Here is a 17,190-nt window from a genome sequence, read left to right on the forward strand (position 1 = left end):
GACTTGGAAAATAAAAAAGTACTGGAAGTACACACTGTTCCCCAATAAAGTCCTGTTCCCCATCCCGAATAAAATCTTAAAAAAAAAAAAACACACGTGCTTTTGTTGTATCCCCCAAATTAAAAAAAAAAAAGTGTCATTATTGTTTATATAGTTTTCCTTTAAAAGAGGTATTAACATGGTTTTTGCATGTATGTGCATGTGTGTCTATGTTTTTCTTTCCCACTAATTTTTCATCAGGAAAAAAATTATTTCTTGAAAAAAAAGGTAAAGAAATTTGGGAAATTATTTTCTTGTTATAGATGTTAAAATTTGGAGACGTGATCTGAATTTCTCATTTATCCAAAGCTCTGAAAACATTATAGATCATTAGAAAATGATCATGTCTAACAGACTTCCTCCAAGTTGTCATAAAATGAGGACTGATAACGAAAACACTTTGCACCGTTAGATAATGACAATTGTTGGGGTTAGTGGTTTTTAAATAATGTGTTTCCTTTAGCCACATATGGATTTAACATATTCTGGAATATAGGGGAACTTTTCATCAAAGAGTGAAACAGATTATCACCTAATGACGGTACAATTTATTTTCCAGTTTACTGCAGTGTTTAAATAAATCTTTGCATTAAAAGTTTAATATTATATCTGTTATGTACTGAAGAGAAAGTGTCCTAAAACAGTAACAAAGTTTTAGTCTAGAAAATGGCCTAAACCCCAGAGCTTCAATTCTTTCATCAAAATGCCTTGGAAAATGTTGGGACTAATTTACTCAAGTGCCATTCCCATATATTGAGTTTGGAGGGTGTTTTGGCCTTCTTTTTTTCCTAAAAATTTCTCTCATTCTTGGAATACAAATACATCCAAGAGACTTTCAAAGACTGAACATTGGTGTAATGACTTCCTTTGACAACTTGAGGATTAAATTCACATTTTTTAATTCAATCCACCTTTCCTGACCAAATCATCATTGCTTAAATTATTATGATTCTTTATGTTAAACTACTTTGTATTTTCTCTGGTTTATTCTCTGAACTTTAATATATTATTTTGGGTAAATTCTTTCTTTTTAGTTGTAGTAAAATATACTTAACATAAAATTACCATATTAACCATTTTTAGGTGTACAATTCAATGGCATTAAAAGTTGCCATTGAAAAGGCAACAGTCACCACCATCCTTCTTCAGAAGGTTTTTCATCTTTTGAACTGAAACTCCATATTTCCCCTCCCCATTATCATGAAACAGTAACTCCCCATTTCCTCTCCCTCCAGCCCCTCCTCCTGCAACCACCATTCTTTTTATGTCTATGAATTTGATCACTCTAGGTACCTCATGTAAGTGGAGTCATGCAGTATGTGCCTTTTTGTGACTGGCTTATTTCACTTTGCATAATGTTTTCAAGGCTCATCCATGTTACAGCACATGCCAGTTTCCTTCCTTTTTAAGGCCAAATATTTTTACATTAACCACATTTTGCATATTGATACATCCACCGATGGGCGGGACAGAGACAGGACCATCAATGAAATGTCAATGAGGAGTGGGGTGAAGGAAAGAAGAATAGGCTGGAGGAGGGGAAGAGAGATAAAACTAGGGACAGAGCTAGAAAGAAAGAGAGGCAGGAAGAGATAGGGAAACAGAGAGAAATATACAGCGATGCAAAAGGGTTGCTTCTGCCTTTGGGCTATTGTAAATAATGCAAATATGAAAACATACAAATATCTCTTAAGAGGCTTTGCTTCCAATTCTTTTGTGTGTACACTGAATTGAATTACTGGACCATATGGTAGTTTTATTTTTAACTTTTTGAGGAACCATCACACTGTTTACTATAGTGGCTGCACCATTTTAGATTCCCAATAATGCACAAGGGTTCCAATTATTTACATCTTTGCCAACACTTGTTATTTCCAACATTTTTAATAATAGCATCCTCATGTTTATGTGGTGCAAGAGTGAAGTGGTATCTCATGATTTTTATTTACATTTGCCTAATGATTACTGATATTGAGCATCTTCTCATGAGCTTATAGTCAGTTCGATATCTTTAGAGAGAAATGTTTATTCAAGTTTTTTGTCCATTTGTTAATCAAGTAGTTTTTTGTTATTGTTGTTGCTGTTAGCAATTTTTTATATAATCTGGATACATGATTCGCAATTATTTTCTCCCATTCTACTGGCTGTCTTTTGGCTCTGTTGATATTGTCCTTTGTTGCACAAGTTTTGTTTGTTTGTTTGTTTTGTTTTTTAATTTTGATGTAGTTCAATTTGTCCATTTTGTTTTCTTTTGTTGCCTGTGCTTTTGATATCATATCCAAAAAATCATTGCCAAATCCAACATCAGGAAGTTTCCCTCTATGTTTTCTTCTAGGAGTGTTAAAGTTTTAGCTCTTATATTTAGGTCTTTGATTCATTTTGAATTAATTTTTGTATATGATGTAAGGTTGGTTCCAACTTGATTGCTTTGCATATGTAGATATACCATTTTCCCAATACCATTTGCTGAAAAGACTGTCCTTTCCCCCACTGAAGAGTCTTAATGCCCTTGTTAAAACTCATTTGACCATATGCAATGATTTATTTCTGGGTTCTGTATTCTATTCCATTGGTCTAATGTATTTTTAATGGTAGTAACATACTCTTTTGATTAATTTAGCAATTATTAAAGTTATTAATGTTTTTAAACTGGGAAGTATAAGAACTCCAACTTTGCTTCTCTTTCTCGAGATCGGTTTGGATATTCAGAGTACCTTGAGATTCCATATAAATTTTAGGATACATTTTTCTACTTCTGCAAAAAAAAAAATGTTGGGATTTTGATAAGAAACACATTGAAGCTGTAGACTGCTTTGGGTAGTGCTGATATCTTAATAATATTAAGTCTTCCAATTAATAAACATGGGATGTCATTCCATTGATTTATGTCTTATTTAATTTTCTTCATAAATGTTTTGTAGTTTTTAGTGTATGTCTTTTTGTTTGTTTGTTTTGTCTGTTGATTTTGTTCGTTAGATTCCACATGCAAATTACACGCATCTTTCTTTCTCTGTCTGACATACTCCACTCAGCACAATACCCTCCAGGTCCATCCACACTGCTACAGATGGCAAGAACCCATTCCCTTCCATGGCTGAGTAATATTTTATTGTATATATGTACCACCTCCTCCTTATCAATTCATCCATCGACGACACCCAGGCTGCCTCCACATCTTGGCCATTGTAAACAATGCTTCAATAAACATATAGATGAAAATATCCCCTTGAAGTAGCGTTTTGGATTTCTTCAAATAAATATCCAGCAGTGAGATTATTGGATCCTTCTTTTTCTCTCATCATAGTCTTTGTTTTAAAGTCTATTTTGTCAGGTATAAGTACTGCTGTCCCAACTTTCTTTTGTTTTGTTTTGTTTCCTTTTTCATGAAATACATTTTTCCATCCCTTTACTTTCAGTCTGTGTGTGTCTTTCAATCTGAAGTGAGTCTCTTATAGACAGCATATATAAGGGTCTTGTTTTCTTATCCATTCAGCCAACTTATCTTTTGATTGGAACATTTAATCATTTACATTTAAAGTAGTTATTGATATGTAGTTACTGCCATTTTCAATCCTCTGCTGCATCATCAGATTTACTGTTGATTCCCTCTAATGAAGTCTTCATTTCAGTTACTGTATTCTTTATTTCCTGAGGTTTTTTCTTTTCTTTTCTATCTCTGTTTGCATGTTTCCTATCTTTTGATTGACGTTCTCTCTGAGATCACTGAGCATCCTTATAACCAATGCTTTGAATTCTGTATCTGGTAGATTGCTTGTCTCAATTTTTAGTTCTTTTTCTGGAGCTTTGCTCTATTATTTTATTTGGGACACGTTTCTTTCTTTCCCCATTCTGATTGCCTCCCTGGTGTGGCCTTGTGTAACAGGTGTCCTTTAGGGCCCAGTGGCACAGTCTCCCTGGTCACCTGAGCCAGTTGCTCCAGGTGTGTCCCTTGTGTGGGTTGTGTGCACCCTCCTGTTGTAGTTGAGCTTTGGTTTCTGTTTGCATATCAATGGGACAGATTGACCCTTGGGCTGATTGGTTGTGAAGACTGCCTAATTTCTCTGGGGAGGACTTTCAGTACTATGTTGATAGAAGTAGCAAGAGCAGGCATTCTTGTCTTGTTCCTTATCTTAGAGAAAATAATTTTAGCCTTTCACCATTGAATATGTTAGCTGCAGGTTTTTCATATCTGGTCTTTCTTATGTTGAGGTAATTTCCTTTATTTCTAGTGTGATGAGAGTTTTTATAACATCAGGTGTTGAATTTTGTCAAATGCTTTTTGTGAATTGAGATGATCCTATGTTTATTTTTCCTTCATTCTGTTTATTTTTCCTTCATACTGTACTATATTGATCAATTTTCATATGTTGAACAATTCTTGCATTCCAGGAATAAATGCTGGTATCCGCAGGAATATTAATCTGTAGTTTTCTTTTCTTGAAATGTCTTTGGTTTTTGGTATCAGTGTACCATGGGCCTCATGAAATGAATTTGCAACTGTTCCTTTCTTTTCAATTTTTTGGAAAAGTTTGAGGAGGACTGGTGTTACTTCTTCTTTAAGAAGTCATTACGGAAGGTTTCTAACCTGGGCTTTTTGTTAGGAGATTTTTTATTGCTGATTCAATCTCCTTACTAGTTATATCGTGTTTCCCCAAAAATAAGACCTAGACAGACAATCAGCTCTAATGCGTCTTTTGGAGCAAAAATTAATATAAGACCGGTCTTATATAAGACCTTAAATAAAAATTATATAAGAAATTTTTTATATAAAAATAAAAAATGTGTAAGACCTTATATAAGGTCATATATAAGACCTGGTATTATATTATATTATATTATATTATATTATATTATATTATATTATATTATATTTATTATATCCAGTGTTGTTATGTTATGTTATGTTATGTTATGTTATGTTATGTTATGTTATGTTATGTTATGTTACACCCAGTCTTATAGTAAAACAAGATCTGGTCTTATATTAATTTTTGCTCCAAAAGACGCATTAGAGCTGATTTTTGGCTAGGTCTTATTTTCGGGGAAGCACGGTAGGTCTACTCAGATTTCATATTCATGATTTAGTTTTGGTATAAAAAATACCAAAAATTCTCAATGGTATCTGAGAATTTTACCATTTCATGTAGGTTATCTGATTTGTTTGGTGTATGATTGTTCATAATACTCTCTACAGACCAATATCCCTAATGAATATTGATGCAAATATTCTCAACAAAATATTAGCAAACAAAATTCAATAGTATGTTAAAAGGATTATATACCATGACCATGTGAAATTTATTCCTGAAATGTAGGAATGGCTCAACAAATGAAAATCAATCAATGTAATAGACTACATTAACAGAATGATGGGAAAAACCATTTTATCATCTCAGTTTGTTCAGAAAAAGTATTTGACAAAATTCAACATCCTTTCATCATAAAAATTCTAAAAAAAAAAAAAAACTAGGAATAAAAAGGAAACTACTCTCCATTTTTTATTTCTATAAAATTAGAAATAAATGTACCCTCTTTTACATCTGATTTTAGCTATTTGATTCCTCACTTTTTTCTTTGTCAATCTAGCATATGGTTTGTCAATTTTATTGAATTTAAAAAACAGCAACTCTGTTTCATTAATTTTCACTATTGTTTTTCTACTCTCTATTTTGTCTCTATTCTATTCCTCATTATTTTCTTCCTCTGCTAGTTTTAGGTTCAGTTTGTCCTTCTTTTTCTAGTTCCTCGAGGTGTAAAGTTAGGTTAATTTGAGATATTTCTTCTTTTTTAATATAGGTATTTACAGATGTAAATTTCCCTTTCAGCACTGCTTTCACTACATCTCATACATCTCAGTATATTGTGTTTACATTTCATTTGTCTCAAGATATTTTCTAATGTCCCTTGTGATTTTATCTTTGACCCATTGCTTGTTTAAGAAAGTGTGATTTAATTTCACATACTTGTGGATTTTCCAGTTTTCCTTTTGTGATTGATTTCTAGTTTCATTCCTTTGTGATCAAAAGAGATACTTTGTATGACTTTAATCTTCTAAAATTTATTAGGCCTCATTTTTGGCCTAACATATGATCTATGCTAGAGAATGTTCCACGTGCACTTGAGAAAAATGTGTATCCTGCTATTGTTGGGTGGAATGTTCTAGATACATGTTACGTCCAAGTGGTTTATAGTCTTGTTCAAGTCCTATATTTCCTTATTGATTTGGTTATTCTATCTGTTATTGAAATTGGTGTGTGGAAGTCTCATACTATTATTATAGTGCTCCCTGTTTCTTCCTTCAATTCTGGATATGGCTGCTTATATTATTGTGAAGTTTTAAGTGTGTGGACAGTGTATTTATGCCTTAAAACACATGAAGCGAAGTCAGAAAATGTATTTACACCTATGGCAGCCATGAAGATGTCTCACTCAGATGACCTTCCAAGAGAACTTTACATAAGGGACATAGTTGATAACAAACCCAGCCACTGTACCTTGGGATCAACTATTATGTTCAGTCAGAGCACACTCTTCCTTTGGGCTGTCCCTAGCCAAAACATTAACATGGCAAGTTTTCTAGAGCTGAGCTACTCATGTCCAATGGAGAAATTCTTACTGGCTTGGCTGAGGCTTTTTCAGAAATGTACTCCAGAGTTATTTCTACCCAATTACTCTTCCTTCTGTTTCTCATTTCACAAGTATCAGGCCTACATTGCAATCTAAAGGCTTTCCCTCCCTACTCCGATTGCCTTTATATCCTACAGGTGTTACACTCAAATCTCCTATACTGTGATACCATCTTAGAGTTTCTTTTCAGAAGAGTTGAACTGGCACAGTACCTCACTCTGAAGGGAAAAGTAGTAACTTTTCTAGGACGAAGATAATCTTACTTACAAGTCCTTGACCCTCACTTCCCACCATACTGGGGGGTAAGGGGAAATTTAAATGTATGTCTCTTTTTTTTTTTATTTAATATTCCTTCTACTTAAAGTTTAAGTCCCCGACTGCATTTGTTTAAGCAATATCTTATGGAACATTCAGTCTTTCTAGGTAAGAAAGGATTCTATGTCATCTCTCTTCTCCCAAATGATTATTACCTGCATGTTTGAGGACCCTTTGCTTATCCTCAAGGAGATAATGATAATGGTGACACTAGTAGTAATTGTAGCAGTGCTGTTAGTAGCTAACATTTACTCAGAGCTTCCTATAAGCCAGGAACTATTACTATGACTGATTTAATCCTTCTAATTACCCATGAGGTATAGACCCTATGAGCTTGCCTTTTCAGTGCTTTTATGTAAATTAGAAAAATGTGCTCCTTCCTGAAGAAAATAATTTCCATCTGTCAGAAACTTGTTGCTTTATGCTGATATCCTTAGAATAAGACATTTTACTGCCACCTGCTGGGAAATTTTTGTTGAAATAAATATACAAACTATATTGCCTAGAATGTGACTAGAGCCTTGCTAGATATGGTACCCTCATGCAGTATACAATGTCTATAAATATGTGGCAACTCAGAGCTAGCAACATTTGCCTCCTAACAAAGCATTTGTTTTCCCCTGATGCTGTGGCTGCAATGGTGATAGAGTGCTGGGGAATGTGATTTATAAGGACAAGAAATGAAAAACAAATATACAGTGGTTTCAAAAATATTATGCTAATTATTATGCTTAATTAACTTATTATTGGTTATGACTCTGGGTATGGCTAAATAAAGGAGCTTCTGATTCACTAGCTATTCTGCATACTAGAAAGTTTTAGCTGAAATGAATGCTTGCATTGCAGCACATTCAAATATCTTACAAGTTAGATCAGTTCCCAATTGAAAATATGATGAGATCTATTTTCTCCGAATTAATAAAGAGTGGAATGCAGTGGCCAACTTATTATGCTAGTTATAAAATATTACTATATACTTTATACATGAATTACCAGTTTAAGAAGCAATTTAACACAAGAAGTATGCTGGACATATTTAATTCATTGCTTATGCTTCAGTAGGTAGTTCATTATCCTTTACTGCATAAAGTCATGTTTATATACATAAATTAAAATTAGACAGGACTGTGTTAAACATACTATGCTTGAGTTTTATGGCTGCTATGGACTAAATTGTGTTCCCTCAAAATTCTTGTTGAAAATATGTTGAAACCCTAATCCCTAATGTGACCGTATCTGGAGATAGGGCCTTTAGGAAGCAATTAAAATTAAATGAGGTCATTTAATTAGGTTGGGTTAGATTAGGTTGGGTCCTAATCTGATAGGATTTCTTACCTTATGGAAAAGGAAGAGAGAGAGAGAGGTCCGTGAATGCATAATGAAGAGATCTCACTGTGACCACACAGGGAGAAAGTGGTCACCCGCTATTCAAAGGGAGAGCTCTTACCAGACATCCACCCTGCTGGCACCTTCATCTTGGACGTCTAGTCTCCAGAACTGTGAGAAAATAACTTTTTACTGTTTATGCTGCCCTATCTATGGTATTTTGTTATGGCAGCTCAACCAGAATAATATAATAGATAATTAGATTCTACATTAATGTGATTTTACTATTCACTGCATCTAGCAAAAATGTCAATTTTTATGTGAGATAGGTAGTTAGATATATAAAGTGGCTAAAACCAAAATTTAAAAGAATTTTCAGTTTCGATGTATGCTTTTGAATTACAATCGAAGCAAACAGGTGATGTATGTGGAAATATATAGCTGTCCCTTTTTCGTCAGTTAATTTTTCTAAGAACATATATCAAGTGTATTTTATGTTAGAACTCAAATTAGCAGAGAAAATATTTCTGTAGGACAAATCAGATCTTTCTCCCAAGCCCTGATCTACTAACTAACAGAAACAAGTAAACAAGCAATAAATAAACCCAGTTAGTCTTAGTAGATTTAATGCTTAATTACCTAGTCTGATATAATTTTAGCATAGTCTTTCTGATCACCTCTCTGTTCCCCTACTCCTCTTCCTAAGGTGACATTCAGGTACATGATGAGAGAGGAGTGTGGCATACATTTCCCCATGGTGTGGGGAAGAAGGGGATCTGCACCTTGCATGCTTCTTGAGGGTGTTCTGGCTGGCATGCCCCGGGCACTGAGGCAATGCCCATTCACCACCAAATGACACTGTTGGCGTCCTATGCTGAAGTCTTCAGCAGATTGTTCATGGTTCTGCTCTTGGCCCAGGCAAGGCTCCTGGTGGCGTTCCCTGTTAAACTTGACCTCACTTTTATTTTTGTCATTTTGTTTTGACTCCCATACACTCTCAGCTAAAGGTGTCTCCCCTGTGGCACATTTCAGGGTTACTCTGCACCAACATGGTTTCGGCCTCTGTCAAGTTTACTAGCTAGACCGTCCGTTACTTCTGGGTTTGTTCAGTGTCACTTAGAAGACAATAGCAGCTCCACTTTAGATCTTTCCAACCTTTCTCAGATGCCAATTTTATTCCATGTAGCTGTGGTCCAAACTGTTGATTGCAAAATAGCCTCTTTTCAGGGCCCCAAACAGGAAGCAAGAGAACAAGAATCCTATCCCTTTGAGGAACAAACTTGGAAAAACAAAAGCAAACGAAAAGCCCATTTTGTAGTTCTAATTTTCTTTCTCCTTTTTCTGCTCAAAATTCCCTCATCAGAAAGAGAAGACTTTGCCTCCTTCTCCTGATCTGTGTCCATTTTATGTAAAGCTCTAAGATGTCACCTGCAAAGTCTGTCCCATGTTAAGTTGAATGGGAGTTAAAGAAATTTAGACAATCCTTCCTCGAAAGAAGCATTTTGGATAGAATCCATTGTTTTATTGAGAAGTTACATTTTTGAATGTCAGAAACTAAATATTACTTAATCAATCTTTGAACTCTTTCTGTAATTTATTCTAATCTCTCCCTACGCCAGGGAATGCCTCATGAATCTAGAATGAAGATCATGTACTTAAGCAAAAGAAACAATTCCCCATCCCCCCAAAATAATTTTCTATAGGTTTCCTTAAGCATGATAGCCAAGAAATAGCTTAGTAATGTGTGTGGGAATGAATAAGCATGCATGTGGGTGAGTGTGTATGCATTGCCATTTGTCTAGCGTGGGACCCAAGTTTTAAATTTATTTAGAAAAGCCCCACAGTTAATTCTGATGTATAGCTAGGGTGGAGAGTGTGTATGCATAAAGAAATATGATATTGGTACTTAAAAGCTAATACATCGTGTCTTCTGGAGAACAGTTAGTCTTTAAGGGACTGACTTCCAAGCTTATGTTTAAGGTATTTTCACCTGTTAATTTCATTTACATGAATAAATGATGACTGTACAAATGCCTCTATTTAAACATCCAATCTAGCACCAGATTCCATAATAGGGACAGCTTTATCCCATGTGGCTGAGATAAGAATGGCTTGAAGTTTCCATAATTCCCAAATGTCAAGACTTTGAAGGCACCTGATTCAAAATAGAATCTAAATGCCTAGTAAAAATTCTCACTTTTAAATATAATTAACCTGAATTAAAAGTGTGAAACGTTTCTGTTTCTTCATCAGCCAGTATCAGTAGCCTCTGTAATAACGCCAGACATAGCAGTTATTGACAAAATAATATTATACTGAAAATATTCAATTGCATGAATTAAATTTTTGTATTGTAATCATTCATTCAGGAAGCACACAGAAAAATGATGGAGCACTGAACATTCCAGAGCAGTCTGAAGGCCAAGGACTGAGACCCTGGAAGAATCCTGCTGTGGATCTACGTCCAGGCATCCACTGGACAACGTACGCAAAGCAACAGCCCCAGCACTGCCAATATTGACTTTCCCAGCCCATCACTGAGAGATAATCACTCCTTAAATGAAAACCTGCAAGCGCATGGGAACTCACCAAGAGCTTGGTTCTGTTATACCCTGAGAAACCTATGCATTTTCCCTGAATGACCTTTATGCTGCCATGTCACTTTAACTTGTTCTCAAAAGTAAAACACAATCAACAATCAGGTTGGAAAAGAAGAGGCTAAGAAGCATGTAATTCTGCTCACAATGGATTTTTACAAGCCTCACTGGAGTTAATTACTGAAAACTTGCACATGTAGTAATTAATTTTATGCAATTCAGCACCATCTGCAGATACAGATTTTCATTCAAAATTAATATAACCTGATATAAAATTGAAATTGTTGGGAATTTTAAGAAAGCCAAAATCTTTGCATCTTTGTTTATGCTAACCAATTAGATAAGGAAATTACAATTTATAGTAAATTGTTCAAAAAATACCAAGTAGATTACCTTTACCATGTATGTCAAGAAGAAAACAAACTACAAATTCCAAATGTTGACCTTTGCCTCAGAGGTTACTAATCTAACTTAGAGTTGTAGGCCATACTGATGCATTCCTACTACTAATAATATATAGTTTTCAAAACTCTATAGATTCACGAAGTTTTATACAGCTTACAAAGTGTGTATTATTGCCATCCACATTAACAATCCACAGCCACTGCTCCCATAACACTGGTCTATAGAGAACTAGTAGCTTCTCATCACACATACACTCCACATTTTGCTCCCCAGAGCCTGATAAAAAAAAAAAAAAAACTAATCAAAAGAGTGTGAAGGGGAAGTAGAGTATATCACCCTGCTCTGTAGGCTCCCGGACTGGGCCTCTGTATTTTGCTATCTCACCCTTTTCTGGGCCTGTCCTAACTTATTTTAGGCATTAGACATGTAAGTCACACTTTGGTTTTTCATGACTGGTTTAAATATGCAGATAAACCCTGCTAGAATAAAGTCCACTGTGCCAAGATCTGGATTTATCAATCAGAGAGTGTGGGTTGGTAGATTCCCTGATATGCAAACCTTGACACTATCCAAAGCAGTTTAAAGCAGCATCCTGTTATAAGCTCCTCAGGAAGGATTGTGAGTCATCAGTGAGACATCCAGAAACATCTCTTCCACAGAATATAAAACATCTGTGTAACATTTGTGCTCTCAAGATCACTCCATGGCAGAACAGTTGGAGCATGGTGGGGCAAGGTGTGGGGTCCACCTAGATATGCTCCCTGCCATTCCCTGTGTAAGAAGCACACATGCAAATGCATTGCACAGCTGGGTAGGCATTCTAAGCCTCAATCACAGAAAGTGTTTTCCTTTTATTAGCAGTATTCACTTCTCTGATAGGAATAAAAATATTTGTAGGCAGAGATACACATCTTTACAGGTGTAAAACATGTAACCCTGAGAACTTGTCTTTAAAAGTATAAATGAATTATTTAGTTTTTAAATTACTTTCAAAGGTTGTTTTGTTTTGTTTTTCCTCTTCCACATGTTTCTTATCTGGTAAGATATACCTGCCTTCATATGCTATAGAACGAGTTGCCAAAGAAGCAACAATATATAGCTTTTACCTTTTTTTTTTTTTTAACACTGCCATAAACTCATCACAGAAAATTATAAAAGCCATTTCTTTATGGCACAGAGAGAAAGTCATGAAACAAAATTAAATGATTGGTTCTGGAAATAAAATTTTGTAAGAGACTATTTATAACTTCCTCTGTAATTATATGTCTAATGCCTCTGTGAGCCATTTCCAATCATTTTAATTAAATAAATCTCACTCCTAAATGTATAAAGGTGATAACAGAACAAACTCTGGAGCTCTGTCTGTAATTTAGTCCCACAGGCAAAGTAATTCATAGTGATTCTACTGCCAGTCTTAGTCAAAGAAAAACATGTTGTTTCAGATACTTATTTAACTGACATTTATGGTAGGAAATTTCACCTAAAAACCTTAGGACACACAAACATGGTAAGTCATCAATTTCTCTTTCTTGTGCAGGTAATTTGATCTTTATTGCATTCTTTCACGCATCAACACTGGAATGCAGTGTTTGTACTTTCTAAACTAAGTGATAAGACTGAAAGTCAAGAGGCTCACGAGACCAATTCACAGTGAGCACTAGATAAAACCATCCCGGACTAAGTGCTGTTACGGAACTAACTTGGCACAATTTAACACTGATTTTGCCATCAGGAAACTCAAGTTCATGAAATATTTTATCCTTTAAAAAAGAAATTTAAAATCTTTGCTGAAAAAGTTTGATTTTTTTTTTTTTTATCAATGCCTTACTGATCCATATTTTTTAAACTACAGACTATGGCTGTAGAAACTAATTATAGATTTTCATTAGTATATTTTGACTTAGCCTTTTCAACACCTTAAGATAAACTAGCAAGCTATATTTTGGAATAAAAATGTGTATATATGCATTATTTAAAGTATTTCTGAACTAGGTGAACAGCAAAAATGCAATTTTAAAAGATACTCATGTATTTGAGGAGATTATTTATCTCCCTTTTCGTACTTTAAAATGTAAGGTTGTAGTTTTATAATTGTAGAAATAGACTTTCCAACACATGTGGCAAACGTATCCCTTTTTTTCTCCCGCAGAGTTCTACAAAAATGAAAGCAAAGGATTAAAATAGATGTAAGCCCTGAAGGATGACATGAAAAGAGTCAGCATGAGATGTCAAGAAAATTTTGCAAGACAGAAAACTAAGAGACAACTGCAATAGCAGAGAAAAGGAAGTTGAAAATCTAGTCACTGTTCACCTTGAACAAATAGATAGCCAGATATTTCTCCAACAAAATTCAGGAACAACTGAGAATTGCAATTTTTGACATGCAATCTAATGGCAAACCATATGCAAGTCCAGAGAAACAGGTGAATGTTCTTTTATGAAATGGTTCTTTTATGGATGGTTTAGGAAACCAAAAGTTCACTGGCGGAAACAAAGTTTGAAGTACAGTGACTTTTATTGGCTGAGTTGTGGCACTGTCCCATTGGGTGAGCTGTTATTGGGCAAGAAGGAATCTTTTCTTCATCTTGCTGGGGTAGTAAAGCAGTGTCACTTCCTGTTGGGGATACAAGGTATGTCTCTTCCTGTTGGGGTCAGTAGTGCGTATTGAGTGGCAGGTGTGTGCGAGTTCTCTCTTCTAGCCTCCGGACTCCATTTTAAATGAGGTTTCTGTTTCTTAATTTTCACATCCCCAAAGAAAGAGGTGCATCAAAGAGAGACAAGCATACATAAATATTTTTTAAATGTTCCCAATATTAAATCTAAAAATTTCCAACTTTAATCACAGCACCAATAATTCCATAGTGCATTTTATCAATCAGAATCCAAACAGAAAAAGGACAGTTATTAGTATCTAAAACAGAAAGGAGTTAGTACCAGGAATTGGTATGTGGATGACAGAATTGCTAAGGAGCCAAACAAACGTAGTGAAGCAACCCAGAGAATATTAATTACAGAAGACAGAATCTCTAAATTGCAGATGCAAAGGATGGGTGGTGCTACCAGAGCCCAGGGTCCATGGTGGAAGATGAAGTCCTAATGGGCCTGTCCAAAGAAACTAGAGCCGAAGAGGAGATGCAGCTAACACAGAAGATGCCGCCTGAGACAGAGAGCAAGAAACACCCTAGCTTCTCCCTTCCCCCAGCTCTCCTGTCTTCTTCAAAGATCTCCTATTGTCCAAACACAGCTGAAAGCCAGTGACATGAAAGCCTGGGAAACATAATCTGAAGGGATCAGCTCCAGAATACAGGAAGAAAGAGGAAGAAATTGATCTGAAGGCAAATAGGTCAAGGCTTAGATCAGACATTAAATGGAAGACCTTTTATAAAATGTTGGGTTTGTGCAATAACTTCCTTCTAATGAATGTTGTATCTTATATATTTTCCAAAGCTCTTAAAAATTTCAAAGGAGTGAGTTAATTAAAAAACTGTGATTCTCTGATTTTATGTGATGAAAAGCACAAATTAGAACTCTGGCATAAAACTTAGAGTTTATATGCCGGGGAGAAAATTTTATATCAAATATCTTCTATGCACATAGAATGAAACTTTTCTCTCTCAAAGCCTGGATATAAATATACATGTATAACCCTTAAGTATGTGTCTTTCTTGATTGAGTCATTCATTTGTTTATCCAACATATTTCTATAAGCACTTCCTATAGGAAAACAAAAACACATATGTAACTCAAGAGCCAAAAGGGAACGAAAATGCAGGTGGAAATGCACGAGAAGAAAAATAGAATAATGGTCAAGAATTTGGATCTGAAGTCAGATACATGTGGCTTAGAAGTATAGACCACTACTTATTCACTGTGTGGTGCTGGAGAAGTCTGTGAACTCTGTGAGCCTTGGGTTCCTCCCACGGAAAATAGGGTAAGAATATTTGCCTCACAGGGCAGTGTTATAAGCTCTAAATTTGATAATTCACATCTCATATTTAATGGAGGAGTTAATTTAATCATTCTTTAGTTTTATTTCTTAAGTGGACTCTCTTTTTATTCAGTAATCTTTACTGCCTAGTTTTATTAAACTTACTCAAATAACAGACAGCCCTCAATAAATATTACCTATTGTTATTATTATTTCAGTAATAAATAAGACACAGATTTTTTTCCCTAAGATTTTTAAAGAGAACAGGACTTACGTTCAATTGTAATGTTACCCTAGAAAGTAGTAAGCGTATGTAAAGAGATACAGATGCGTGGTATTGCTACGTTTTAATGATTAGAAAACAGCAAGTTGGTGTGTGTTTTTTCCCTCAACTTGGAATGCCAGCAGGTGGAATTTGGGCTAAAGTTTGAAAGAGATGTAGGATTTGAATATATAGAGGGAATCATGTGAGCAAAGACATAAATGTGAAAGTGTGGCATGCTGGTGAGGGGGTACATTTGGGACAAAATACCCAGTGGGTGATGAGGGGCAGTTGGAGTCAAGTTTGGAAAGAACATATAGTCATCATGGACCAACTATTGAGTTTGGGCCTTTAGAAGGCAAACGGGGTGCTGGCATGTAGAGCAGGGCTTAGAGGCCTTAAAGGCATCATTTGGAAGTGTGAACTGAAATAGAAAAAAAAGAAAGGCAGAATCAAAGGAAAGATAAGCTAGGTAGTTGTTGTAAAAGTCAAAGCTGGGATGATAATGAGTTGAATTAATAAATTCTGCGCATGTGCCTGGAGTCCTGTTCTTGGCTAAGAAGAAAACTCCAGAAGTACTATGGACCAACCCTAAAATTCAAGGGAGGTGGTACCCACAGATGAATATAGATTACCCATCTGATTCAACATTTCCTGATATTCCACAATCACATTCTTTGACCCCCTACTTTTCTCAAACAGAAACAATTTGGCAATTCTGTTTCTAACATTATTGCTGTTATGCTCTTAAATTCCATCCAGACCTCGTTTTACAGAGCGTCAGCCTACTCACAGCTCAATCCTAGAGCATAATAAATTATCGAAAATTTCCTTCAAATCTGATGAAATTAAAAAATAAAAAAGAACTTTCTCAGGATGTACAATGGTGAGAACGATTTCTGACTGTAACTTACAGCATCATCAGTCTTTAGGATCACCAGAAGCCTGAACCTGGCTCTTCCTTTGTTTGATACGCAGAGTTTGATATGCGGATGAATGAAATTGAGAGATTGAGCGGATGAATGTAATTGAGAGATTGAAACAAAAAGGCTCAAAAATAATAACTAAGGATGTTTTTTCATAAGATGAAGTAAAAGTATGTTTCCTTTTATCATTAAAGAATCTAGATGGGCCTCATCTTTACATATAGCCAAGACAGCCATGCTACATAGGAGAATCAAAGTAAGGTGATTTACTCGTATGTTTTAAAGGAAGCAAAATCAAGTCTTCCGGCCCTATGCATTGCCACATTCCTATATATGACATAGCATTCAACATGTTGACATTAATTAATTTTTACTTGTCTGTGTCTTTTTACTAGATTTTGGTCTTCTGAAAATTGGGAACTATATCATATTCTTTGTTTTCATTTTGTACTATGTTCCAGTGTCTAATGAATACCTAGCAAACAATGAATATTAGACAGTGTTTCACGAACAAATCAATGGAATAGTAGGTTTGACTTAATTCCTCTATGTTTCCTATACTGTGTGTTTCATTAGCTTTTAACTGCAGATTTTAATTATCTTGTTTAGGTGTGTCTTTATTAAAAACTGCCTAAAATATTTTAGAAAGAAAATGAGGTATGAATTATGCATTATCCATAAATGCTGATTCTCAATGCAGTTTCACATATGGAAGGACTGAAAATTCCAGGAATGTTTCTTACATAATGAGGCCAATTTTATAAC

The sequence above is a fragment of the Rhinolophus hipposideros genome (assembly GCF_964194185.1).
Source record: "Rhinolophus hipposideros genome assembly, chromosome: 3".
Lineage (NCBI taxonomy): Eukaryota > Metazoa > Chordata > Mammalia > Chiroptera > Rhinolophidae > Rhinolophus > Rhinolophus hipposideros.